Here is a 13,654-nt window from a genome sequence, read left to right as displayed (position 1 = left end):
CACACGCAGGAATAGCAAGAATGGTTTTTCCCAGTTTCTAAGGGACACTCCCATGTGATGGGCGTATTTTTATTTCTCCTCACTAGATTTCTTCAAGAGAAGGCACACAAATGATAAAGAATTAGTCCTAATTTATCCCGGAACTAAGTCATATTGCCTTTTTGAAATCCCAAAAGTTTGTTCAACAGCTCTTTAATAATTGTAAAAAAAATAAATACATGTAAAATTGCCTTAGTTGAACAACAATTTGCATGGAGTATGATTTTGCCCTTCTTTTTAAAGGCTTACATCTTGCAGCTCTTCTACTCTCCATCCAATATTTCCTACAATGAGTTTTAATGACTGTAAAATGAGTGATGTGTGACAGATACATTTCTGCTATAAATTTTCTTAATTAATTCGATGTAGAATTAATGAGAACTATTGAATCTTTCCCTGCTTTTCTTGTTGACTGTGAATTTTCAAAGATTACTTCTGAACACAGGAGATGAATAAAATGTAAACACTCTTCTATTCTCCAGATATACATATACTTGAATACTCATACCTTTTATCATTTTAGGTCATAAAATAGGCAGGAACTCTAATATTAGTGTAACTAAGTTATATTTTTATTCCCCCTTGTACATGGAAGAAACTGGAGTGCTTGAACCAGAAGCACAGGTGCCAGACATGTAATGCTAAAGGACAAATTCTATATCAGCAAGATTAATTCCTTGACTGTACTGTTTCTATATGGTTATTTCCTGTACATACAGAGATATTAAGAACTGATATGTCACTTACTCAAGGTAAAAATCCTGCTGTCTTTGAAGACTTAGGCAAGAAGCTATTCAGGAAAGTGTTTACACTACCAGAGCATATATTGTCAAACATTGTTTGGAGATTTTTGCAGCTTTGAGAGTTGAAATTTACGTAACGTACTCTGAGGGTGTCCAGGTGGAAAAGTTGGAAGTGAACACACAAGGGCTGAAAAGGAGTTGAATCAGTTACGTATTTCTTATCATCATTCATCTTTTTTTTTTTTTTTTTTGACTCATTTATAAAAGAAAAATGAAACAGCGTGGGGCTTCTTCTATGACTAAGTTAGCAAAATAGAACAGAAAGTGGGAGAACTTACACAGGAGACGTGAAATTTGCATCAGAATTTGTGGGCCTTTTTGCCTGCTACTTCTGACTTGGTTAGCTATTTCAGTCCAATATCTTTGCAACTTCTAGTCATCTATTTTGAATTTTCTTTCTGTCTTCCTATTTTTTTTTTTTCTTTTTCTTTGAATCTATTTTAATTTTGTATTTGGGAGTTTTAGAGTCCTTGGCTCAATCACAGGTAGCCAGTATCCCTTCACAGTGTCCCTTTGGGTTTTGCAAATATTCCATCTGGCATCCAGGTACAGTTCCAGGGATAGAGTTCCAGGTTCATCTGGTAGTTTTGTGTCCCCATCTGCAGCCTTGTGCAGAAATTTTAGCTAGCCAAGAGGAATAGGTTTGTAAGTCGCAGTAACCAATCCCTGCTCACAGGTACCAAAGGGACAGGTCAATCAGCTTCCAGGCCTACCAAAGGCATTACTACAGGGTGCTGTGAAGCACAGAACCAGATAGCACCAAGATCTGCCACAGCAGAGTGCAGAAATGCAGCAGGCTCCAGGAGGATGAATTTTTTTTTTAGTGTCAGAGATCCAGTCACCTCTCTACAGCTACACCTCTTGTAATACATTGCTTGGTAGAAAGGGTTTTTCCCCATGTTATGCTTCTAATATGGAAATATTTGCTTGGTTTTATGATTAATAATTTCTCTTGACCAATATTCCAATATTCCAATATTCCAATATTCCTCTGTGGAAATAAGAATAAGTCTAGGTTGGGCTTAGGGTTTGATTATGAGTTAAAATTTGTTTTGTAATGTTAATTATTTTATGGGTGGAAAATGGTTCAACAGAAAAAGTCTTGGGGGTGGTGGTCTACAGCCACATGAGCCAAAGTGTGCCCAGGTGGCCAAGAAGGCCAATGACATCCTGGCCTGTATCAGCAATTGTGTGGCCAGCAGGAGCAGAGTCGTGACTGTCCTGCTGTACTCCGCACTGGTGAGCCCACACCTCAAATCCCATATTCAGTTCTGGACCCATCAATTAAAGAAGGGCATTGAGGTTCTGGAAGTGTGTCCTGAGAAGGACAACAGAGTTGGCTAGGGGTCTAGAGGGTAAATCCCATGAGGAGTGGCTGAGGTAGTTTAGCTCAGACACAAGAGGGGGACATTATTTCTACAACTCCCTGAATGGAGGTCATAGCCAGGCGGGGGTCAGGCTCTTCTTCCAGGCATCCAGTGACAGGATGAGATGATATAACCTCATGCTGCACCAGAGGACATTTAGGTTACACATCAGGAAAAACTTCTTTATGGGAGGAGTGGTCAGGCATTGGAACGGGCTGTCCAGGGAAGGGGTGAAGTCACTGTCCCTGGAGGTGTTCAAGAAACAAAGTGGGACTTAATGCCATGATCCAGTTGACAAGGGGGTGTTTGGTTAAAGGTTGAACTCAATGATCTTGGAGGTTTTTACCACCCTAAATGATTCTGTGATCCTTTGTTCACTTACCCCCTTTTTCCTTTCAGTAAATGAAAAACCAAACAAAAACACTTTTCTAATAAATATTAAATTATAGCTTAAGATAGTCAAACAAAATTAAGGTAGGGCTTGTAAATACAAATTATTTATTTATAACTTTGGGATTAGAATTTAAAGTGCATTTAGTTCTAAAGGTATACACCAATGCTTGTCCACTAGTCAAGTCTGTCTGGCCAAATGTAAGTGCCAGAATCAATTCTAGCAGAAGTGGGTGTGTTATTTCTTACTTTATTTCTAAAAAAAATGTGTGGTAAAATATTTATTGAGACATATGCTGTACTTGAAGAGGTTAGTTATCTGTTTACTTTCTTGAGGGGTAAGAAGACAATCCTTCCTGTAACTGAATATTTAGAAGCGTCAGGAAAGTGAAATGTAAAGCTTTTCTCTAAGCCCATTGCAAGCAAATATCAACTCTTGTAGAAATGTAAGGAGGAGCTGAAATGGGCAATAGTTGTTTGCAATTAATGTGGTGCAAATTGGAATAGCAAATCTAAAACTGCATTTGCAATAGATATTTGATTTGGATTCTCCAGTATTTAGTTCAGAGATGGCTTTGTTTCAACCCTAATTAGTCCAGCTTGAGTAACTTGCTTAGGAAATCTGTATTGGGGTTCCTATGAGATATCTGAATTATGAGTGCATTTGTCCTAGGTTGTATATACAGTCAATGGAAAAGGAAGTGCCCCTCAGAGGCTTCAGCTTGTCTAAGATCTAAATATTCTTCTTCACTGGCCTGGGGCAATTACGTATCTCATTCATGTAAGTGCTTAAAATATAGCAGCGTGATCCTAGGCCTAAGGACTAGATGCTCTCTGAAGAATTAATAGCAGTTTTCTTTTACTTGTTTCTGTCATTCATGAAAAAGAAAATGTGATTGCCATGTAGCCTGTACCTAGAATTACTGTTCATAAAACAAAATACAAGACTAGCTTTATTTCAGATGTTTATTATAGCATGTAGTGTTTCTTTCCTTAGAAGCTGTTGCCTCTTTAATGTCCAGCAATGTGTGGTATTATTGGCAGTGAAGGAGTTTTTCAGTGATCACAAGTGTTCAGAATATGGAAGCAGTAACTGAAATATGTAGTCACATCTTCCTGCTGGTTGTGTGCATCTCTGCACAGGAGGAAACCAGGGCTGGAGAAATAAGAATGTGATAGACCAGCACTAAAATATAGCAAGAATATCCTGGGTGAGCTCAAGGAGTACCACTCCTGTTGTCATACAACATTCATTTGAGTTTCTTTTCATTGCCTTTGCTGCATAGTGGTTCTAATGATGAATGTTGCTATTTTTCGTAAGAAAAATAAGAAAAAAAGAGAAGGGAAGAGCTGGAATAAGAAAAGCAGATGTAAGGGAAGGGGAGGGGAAAGGAAAAAGACAAGAGTAAAGGAAAAAGAAGTCATGTCTTGGAAGGGGAAAATTTGAGCTACTTTATGAAGTAGTCAGCAAGCTACTAGAAGGTTCAGAAGATGGTGTCTTCCTCTGATTGTCTGAAGTTGCCAAACCTTCAGTTCTTATGACAAGTATCCAGCAGAGTGAATCTTTTCTTTTTCATACAAGATGTGAGATGGGTTATTGTATTACAAGGTCACAAACTGGTGTTTGGGTACCAGACTCTGAGCACTTCTTAAAAGCAAAACCTTGAGCACTAAATGAGCTATAAGTAACACACTGAAATACAGTATATTGTGGACTGGAATCATTTTGTAAAGAGTCAGTGAAAAAATCTTACAAGATCCTAAAATAAATACTGTTTGGGGAAAAAAGCCCAAACTTAAGAAAGTTAGTTTATCTCATAATGACTGTTTACAGTCCTAGATAGGCTTGAATAGGCTTTCCCATATTTGTAATATTTTTCAGAACAAATGTGCTTCCATGACTACTTTACAGATTTCAAGGAAAAAAACTACGTTTTTATGTATGTATTCTTTCAAGAGATGTGTGCACACAAACATCAAAGCAAAACTGGAAGGATTATACATGTAGCTGAATTTATGTTAAATTCTTACACAGTGTAAGTTAATGGTGTCTGTTGGGTAGAATTTTCCTCTTATTTTCATTGATAATTTTTGTTGCTCCTGCTTCATTAAAAGCAAAAAAGGGAATAAAATCTCCTGCTAGTCATTTCCACTGATTTTTCATCCTGTTTTTATATGATGTCATTTATTTTGTAAAAAACAAAATAAGGGCTTGTACTGGTATCAGTAGGAAGTGGTTTACATAATTTACTACTAGTCTCACTGTTCTTATCTGTTGTCAGATCAGTATTGTGTACCAGGAAAGTACATTTTGGTTTCACCACAGTGTTTACTGATGACCCCAGTTTACCCAAGTTATTTGACATTTAGATACTCTTTTAATCCTTGTCCTGGTTTTTTTTATGAGCTCATGGTCTTTATGTACTGCCATTGAGACCAACAACATTAAACTAACTGCAGTGGACAGTATGAATATTAACATATTTTCTAAGACAATAATGACATTCTAAATTAGTTTTTCTGCAGCTAAAACAATTTATTTTCTGCAAAACTTTCTGAGTGTTTTCTGAGGCCTAGCAGTCCACAGGCTATCAAAGATGGATGTAAAGATGTGTGGGAGTACAGAAGGAGAAGTAGGAAGCTTTTTTGTCATAGGGAAAACTACTTGGCAGGAGCAAACTCTTTGAATTAGTGCCAGACAAATTATATTGGTAGGAGAGGTCACATAATAGTCCAAAGCTACCAAAAGAGGACAGATGTAAGAAAGAAATGTGTTTTTCTCATGTTTATGGGGATGCAAATGATGTGCACATGTCCGGGTCAAATATCCTCAGAAGCACTGGAGTGGCTGCCCATGGAGTTTGCGATTGCTTCTTCACTAAAGATGACATAATGGAAATTTGGCAGATGCTCTACTTTGATTAATGCAATTATTTTGTTTATCTAAGTAAATAAGATTACTTTTTGATCAAGTTTGCTTTAACACTTGTATTGACCTGATTTAATTGAACAAGTGTACAAGCAGATGCCAGTTAATGAAGTCTACATCCTGTTGCATACCTTTATTCAGTGGCTACTAATACTTCAAATTTATGTCAGTGACAAAGTTAAAGTGCTGATAGGAAGGTAAGCACTAAGAAATTAAAAAATATTGTATCTGTAGTGCACAATATAAATGATGCTTCTTTTTTTTAATAAGAAATACAATAAAATCTGCATAGCAGGCTGACAGCTCTACTGCCCTTAGCTATCACATACATCTCCCTAGCTTTAGCCAAGTTGTATCATTGCTTTTATACAGATATTCATTGTGTCAGCTGACATTTTACTGCTTTCTGTTTTTTGCAGCCTGAAATGGCAGTCACTGATTCTGAAAAAAAGAGGTGTTTTCACCTGCTACCCCCAGCAAAGGCATTAAGCTGAAGATGTTTGCTATTTCTTAAGCAGGCAACCTGTTTTTTTAAATTAATAGCATTTAAGAAAAGAATAAATTTTCTATGAGCAGGGAATTAAAACATCTTGTATTTTAACCACATACTCCAGTTGTTGTGGGCTGATATTTTACTGAATGGGAAGCAGTGAAATGGTAGCATAGATCTAGGAATGAGCTGATTCAACCCTTGAGTTCAATACACAGGTAATTAGGAATTCCTTTGTTTACCTTTTTTTTTTATAGTGTATATGTAAAGTAAAACTGCCTTTCTCTCTTCTGCACTCACAGGGTGCCAATTATCTCTTCTTAAACAGTGGTTTATTTCTCAACATTTGAATTGAAAAGTAAAATTTTTCTGAAAAATTATTTCAAGCATAGAAAAGTACATTCATATATGAACAGCCGCTAAGCATGTTTCCTTTCATCTTCTCCATTTGTCTGATGCTTCATAATGTGTATTCCAGACAGAATCAATTTTGTAAATGCTAAATAATGAAATTTGGTTTGTGAATATTAGTTAATTAATCATTACAACTGTAGCAGCACATTTGGGTATTACTGTGTTGAGATTCATGCAGAGTGATAGCTACTGGGTCTTGTTACCTTTTTGGTGAGAAAGGGAAATGAATATGTTTGGTGTTGTTTTGTCTAGCACTGGTGTTTATTTACATAAAAGCAAGAGTATTTGAAAAGTCTTGTTTTCCTGGTCCCATTGTGTGAATACAAGAGAAATCTCTCTTGTGTTCAGAAATAAGTAGGTCATCAGCACTCCACCCAAAACCCCATCTGTGGGTCTTGGCTTTCTCCCAGGACTACACATGCAGAGGTCTCCTCACTCATAGTGCAAGTGATAGTAAGCCTAGAAAAGTATTTGACTTTGTCCCACATGAGCTGCTCTTTTCTAAACTGCTAAGACATGGATTTGGTACATGGACCACCCAGTGGATGAAGAATTGTCTGGACGGTCTCACTCAACTCCCCAGTGTCTCAGGGACATTCTTTAGGGGTCAGTATTGGGACCAGCACATCATAACCTGGGCTCCATCAAGAGGAGTGTGACCAGCAGGTCAAGGGATGTGATTTTCCACCTCTGCTCTGCCCCCGTGAGACCCCACCTGGAGTGCTGCATCCAGCTCTGAGGTCACTGCTACGAGAAACGCAAGGGACTCTGTTGGAAGGAGGTCAGAGGAGGGTCACCAAAATGGTCAGGGGGATGGAGCACCTCTCCTATGGAGTAAAGCTGAGAGAGTTGGGACTATTCAGCCTGGAGAAGGTTTCAGGGAGACCTTATGGAACCTTCTAGTACCTAAAGGGGCCCACTAGAGTGCTGGAGAGGGACTGCGTACAAGGATGTGTAGTGATAGGACCAGAGGGAGTGGCTTCAAACTGGAAGAGGGTAAATTTATATTAGAAAGAAGAAATTCTTTCCTCTGAGGATGGTGAGGCACTGGAACAGGTTGCCCAGAGAAACTGTGAATGCTGTATCCCTGGAAGTGTTGAAAGGCTTGGCTGAATGGGGCTTTGAGCAGCCTGATCTAGTGAAAGGTGTCCCATGGTGGGGGGGTTGGAATCAGATGGCCTTTAAAGTTCCTTTCAGCCCAAACAATTGAATGATTCTATGATTTTTACTTTGGTCCTTTCTGCTTTTTGTATGTGTATTTATGAAGACACTAAATCTCCAATATCTGCATTTTCAAAATGTTTCAGGCGCTGGTTTGACACATAACTTTTCTTGCCCAACTAAATCATGTGAAAGGTGCTGCCCTCCTAGTGTTTCAGCTACTTCTTTTCTTTCACTAGAAGTCTGGTTTCTCTAGTGAAAAACATAACTGCAAAAATACTATATCTCCATTTGACTGAAATACTTACCAGACTTCTTAAGGAAAGTGCACTAGAGTTTGGGGCTTTTTTCCTCCAGCTTCAGTGAAAATATATGACATAAATATTTTTAGGGTAAATATCTATTGCATATGGGTGCCATTCTCTGTTCCTTTCGTTTATACTGGTTTAAAATCTATCAGCTAGTGACAGTGTGTCATATGACAGCAATAGATAATCAAAATATTTGCATCTTGCGTTGCCAAATGAGAGAGACCACAACCCCTCAAGCCAGCTTGACTTCATTGCAGCAGAACATTTGTATTTCCAGTTTCCATCTCTGCTGCTTGGATTATTTCTAGACTGTAACTAAATGGTACATGTGCAAACGGGTACAAATCAGTTGTGGTGTTTTCTGCAAAGCTGTTTCTTCCTGTGGAGTGACAGCTACACAAAATGAATGGGATTTCATCATTATGGTTGGAGGCCCTAGTGAAAACTGCATTGCAGGCTTAACATGTTAGAGATGAATTTTGATGGTTTTATGATTGTTCCACCTTTCTTCTGAGGCAGAAAACAGCAAAGACTGTTGGAAGTTGCTTTGTAGTTTAGAACTTGCTGGACCAAGATTGCTGAAGAATTTTTGGCTAAAACTTTCTGGTAACAACTTCACAGTTAAAGTGATTAGTGAAGGGAAAGTGTGTACACTCCAGAATATTTTAGTATGTTTTGAGTAAAAGGTGTCAACTTTTTCCTTGCATATGAAGAGTAAAAGAATAAAATGTTCATTCAAAGAACGAATTGATCAGTAAAGATGCGACATATGAAGACTAAAAGAACAAAATGTTCAGGATGGGTGCTATATTCGGAATAGAATTACTTATTTTTAGAATGGATTTTTAAAAATTGCTTAGAAATAGTTTAGCTAATCCATCTGAAGGAAGTTTCAACATCCTGGGAAAGTTGTGATATATGTTGTTTATGAAGGCAACAAATAAGGAAATGCAGTGACTGCATCAGATTAGTTTGGTTGCAATCTACTGTGATTCATTCCTTGATAATGAACGTTTTAATTATTCTCAGCAGTTATCCTGAGGCCCTTTGGAGGCACTGGTTTGAAATCTTTAGAATTCAAAGTAAGGTCTCCAGACTACTAAGTGCCATTTCCTTAATGCTGTATGCATAAATATCCAGGTGGTGAGACCTGAGTGAACCAGTGAGTACTCCTTCTCCTGTAATTCAACATTAAAACACAGCAGTATCAGCCCATGGAAGCTACCAGAAAAAGAGGAGGGCTCAGTACCCATTTACCTTTATTACCTGCATGTAAGTCTTAGAACGAAATGCAGAATGCTTCTGGCTGAACTTCAGAAGCCTTTTAGTCTTTCTTCTTCCTTCTGACTGTTGAATTTGTGGTCCTGATAAATCTGAGTCTGGGTAGCTCAGATAATACATAAAACCTGAGCATATTGATAAAATGGTTAGCTTTTAGAAGCTTTTAGATTCAAAGATCTGTATTTTTTTTTTCCAAGGCAGGGAGTTATTTTTCCTACCTATATGTTTTAGAGAGGTTTAGATTAGTGAGATTTTAATTGGTTACTCCTAACAGTGAATAAACACACTTGATGGACAGAAGAATGGCAAAAGCCAGCAAACAGCAACCAGCAAAATTTCTAAGACCACCCCTGCAGAATTCCATGACTGCTTGTTATTCACAGCACTTTCAGAAGGAAGAGAAATATTTATCAAAACACATTCACATAAATACAAGTCCTGGCTTGTGGAAAAAGGTTGATCCCAACACCTTAAAATGTTCTATTTCAACTTCTGCACCATTATATCTGTGTGAATTCAGACTAAATCCACAGAGGAGAAATAAGGAGGAATCTATTGCTCTGGTCTGATAATACTGTAATGAAGGTAATCTAAAAAGCACATAGCAGCAGAAACAAGTACGGGGGAATACATTTAGAGGAAGAAATATGATTTCTGTGGAAAGAGAAATGCATTTAAAAGCACAGATCAAATTAGATACACTCAGAAACTAAAATCTGGCAAAAAGGATAAAGCTCCAGTAACATAGACCATATAATGGATGACTATAGGTTGAATGCTAAAAGAAAAAGAATCAATAAATGAAGAATTTGCCTGAGCAGAAACTTGGTTTATAGAAGGAGGAAGAAATGTCTAGGAGGCAGAACACAACAGAAAAAACCAATGTTTGCCCTGAAAGAAGGGAAGCATACATGTTTAATTTTGGGTTGTATTTAATCTTGTATCATAGCATTCTACATGAATCATTATTTTATTGTTTACTGGGAGAAATTAACATCTCCTTTACACAGGAGTACAACCCCATCAGAACCTGTAGAGTTCTAATAGCATCACATTAGCTGAATCTGGCCCATTATCTGTAAATTGTCTGTCCGAGCTCGGTCCAGAATCTGAATCACACAATAGAAATAATTTTAAATGGGCAGCTCTTCTGCTGTGGCTGTGTTCTAGAGAATGCTTATCTGGGCATGGACATGCCAGAGGTCTCCATTAAAGCTGTGAATGTGCTTTCATCCTACCTAAGTGCAAGACTAACAGTATTTGAGTGTAAGCTGCGCACTGTCACTGTTGTTCCATATTTTTGTCAATACTTTCTCCATGTGATGCTTGCTTTCAGTCAAAAGTGAGCATAACCCTTGAATGCCAGAATAAGCATACTTAAAATAAAACATTGTCCTAACATGATGATGTAGAAACAGTAAGAAAACAGAAGCTGCTTATACTTGTGTTGTAAATTACAGCCTGGTTTTGCAAAGTGTTGGGATGCCAAAGAAGAATGTTAGCCCTGCTTTTTGTCTTCTTTCTTCATCAGCCTCTCATGAGCTCTTCCTTGTAAATCAGCCACACTTGGATCCTGGTTCTGGGGCATTAGACCCCTCCTAGGAAACTCTACAGTTCAAATCACAGCACAGAGGGCTGCAGCTCCTGTCTTCTGTCTCATCAGGCCACTCAAACTGCACCCTTACAGCAGAGTCTTGTCTCCTTTTCTCATACTCCTGAGCCTTTGTCACTTTTTGATCAGGCAGCCCATCAGCCTGATGGCATCTCCACAGGCTGCATGGGTGCAGCTTGCGGCTATCACTGCTCCAGTATCAGTAGACTTGGTGCGGCTATCACTGCTCCAGTATCAGTAGACTTGGTGCACGTGGTTTCACTCCTCTTGAGGTCTGTTTTGGTTTCCAGATGCACACGTGTGCAGTGTGAAGCACACACTTGAACAGGACTGCTGTATATAAGTAGCTTTGTGGCTTTAGTCCTAAGTGGGCTTGGGCAAATCCCATAACTTCCGGTTTAGTTCAGATTTTCTGGTTTTAACACTATATATCACCTGAAGTAAACAACTTGAGTCTTTCATTAGTGGCAATCAATGACAGCAACTAACGAATCATATCAACATTAATTAGGCAACTGATGCCTCCAAATCTAATTAATGTTTTTTTCCTAATAAATAAAAAAAATCTGATTAAATTATTCTAATGAATTCCCATTAAAATTTGAATAATTTGTTTGCATAGAGCTTCAGTAAGGAGTTCAATATCATAGGTAGTATAGGCACTTAAATCCTAACTGCACCTAAAAACCTTTAAAAAAAAAAAAGGACCAGTTGGTAATTTTTTAATGAAAGTGGGAATTTTTTAGGACTTTCTGTGAAAGGTTAATGCTAAGTGATGAAGAACTGTCTGGGTGGTTCTTGAGGCAATCAATTGAACACTGTCTTTGATTACATTTGAGCATGGAGTATTTCCTTCCTTAGAATCAAAGTAAACACAGCCAATACATCCTGACAGTGTGTTTTGCTAAGATGTGGATGCACATGATCCCTCAATCCCCTGTTACTCAGTTCGAAAGAAAACAGTGCATGTAGTGCGTGGCTGGAGTCACCATACACTCCATTTTTCATGTCACTGAGCTAAACAAGCCGGTACTTTATTCAGAAGACAGGTTCTCTCTTCCCTTGGGCTTTCATTAGCCCTTCCTCTGCACTTTTCCCAGCTGAAGTTTTTGAAGAAAAGTGACCAGAACTTTTCAGCATAGTTTAGAGGAAATTTGAACTGGTACCTTGTGCAGTGGCACTTTGACTTCCATTTCCTGCTGCATTCTAGGATTACAGTAGCATCTTTCATATACACATTTCACTGATAACTCCTAGTGCTCTTGTAACTGCCCAAAACACCCAGCTGCATCATGTATGATTTCTGCTGACTGATCAGCTATTCTTGTTGTTTTCAGTCACTGGGCACACAATTTTCCCCTTCTGTGTTCCCCAATTTCAAATCATTTAATTCCATTTGACTGAAAGGAGAGCTTAACTTAGTAGAGTAACTGAAGTGTACCCCAAACTATGACAGTTAAAGAAATTCTAGTCTTATGAAAGGCAGGGGTTCATTTTCCACAGTTTTCAGTATAATTTGTCATTGTCTTTAATGGAAACACCCAAATGACATTGCATTTTGTAGACTTTTGAAGACTATTCCTGCAAAGAAATGCCAATCGATTTTGAAAATTTGAGGTATGTAAAATAAATACTTCTTCTCCAAAAAAGCAATATTGCCTAGTGATATTTTAAAAATAATTTCTAATTAAATTAGCCTTCTAGAATTCATAGCCACAGGTACAGGTTTTGAAACAATAGCTTCAACTCTTCATGTATTTCAGGTGACTTGTGAATGATCACAAATTAGTTTTTTTGAAATGTTGACTATAACCCAGAACCTTTTTAAAGCCTAGGTAGGAGAGCCATGTTACTAAAAAGATGAGTTAATGTGACAGAACGACACTGCATGTCTCTCTCATATACAGTAACATGGAACCAGGATTTAGAGACTGCATGGCTGCATGTACAAATGCACGTACAAATGCATGTATAATCTGTGCTCCTGATAGGAATGATAAATTCTTTATATTTGTATTTAGTCATTATATAAGCAAGGACCCACTTTATGAGTCCATTTGCAATATGTCAACCATGTCATGCTATTGTAGTAATAATGCATATATCAATAACTCAAAGGCCTTTTTCTAAGCGTAGAATAAATCACTTAGCTGGGGAACAGAGTCCGAGTTCAAAGAAAGTCAGTTCTTTTTTTAGTGTAAACACATTTGTTATAGTTAGTTGTCAAAGATAATCAATCAACCCTGTTTTCCAAATGCATCCATTTCTGTCATTACAGCCAAATTTCTGAGATCTCTTTTCCCATTATAGCATCAGATGTTTTAATGTATTCAGCATCCAGCAGCTTCTTCTCTGAAGGTGAGCTGCTGGATTTGGGACCATGTAGAACAGCTGGTCATATAGGAATGAATTCTTTGTGAGATGAACCTGGACAAGCATGAAAGAGATAATGTAAAACCCGGTTATATCACACATAGATTTACATTTAGTTTCTGACAGAGATACGGGCTACTTTATGTCCTTGTTTTATACGATTAGTAATTTGGTAATTCTGTTTCTGCTTGTACCTGATAATTGCAAATCTAATTAGAAAAAGATAAACACTATAGGAGCTGTCACAGAAAGTAGCCAATAGTGGAGAAAAATTATTAGTTGGCATAAATAGAAGCAGAGTCAAATTTGAATATGATACACTAAGGTGGAGGAACAATTATGTTTAGCTTCTCCAGTGATCTATATTGTCATGAGATATGGTTTTAGGTACATCTTTTTCATCTAGCAGAATTTGAACTATTTACAAGTTTTGTACCATGTACAAAGTTTGATACTTGGTCATAAGCAGAGTCATTTTGTCTGC

The 13,654-nt window shown here is 37.7% G+C and overlaps 1 protein-coding gene across 2 annotated transcripts in view; it reads left to right on the top strand.

Moving 5' to 3' along the window:
* The window catches only part of GABRB3 (gamma-aminobutyric acid type A receptor subunit beta3), a 114,577-nt gene that overhangs the window by 53,133 nt on the left and 47,790 nt on the right, over positions 1 to 13,654 (top strand). The gene's annotated exons all lie outside the window — the stretch shown is intronic.

The sequence above is a fragment of the Poecile atricapillus genome, chromosome 1, assembly GCF_030490865.1.
Source record: "Poecile atricapillus isolate bPoeAtr1 chromosome 1, bPoeAtr1.hap1, whole genome shotgun sequence".
Classification (NCBI taxonomy): Eukaryota; Metazoa; Chordata; class Aves; order Passeriformes; family Paridae; genus Poecile; species Poecile atricapillus.
This window is presented reverse-complemented; position numbering and strand designations above follow the sequence as displayed.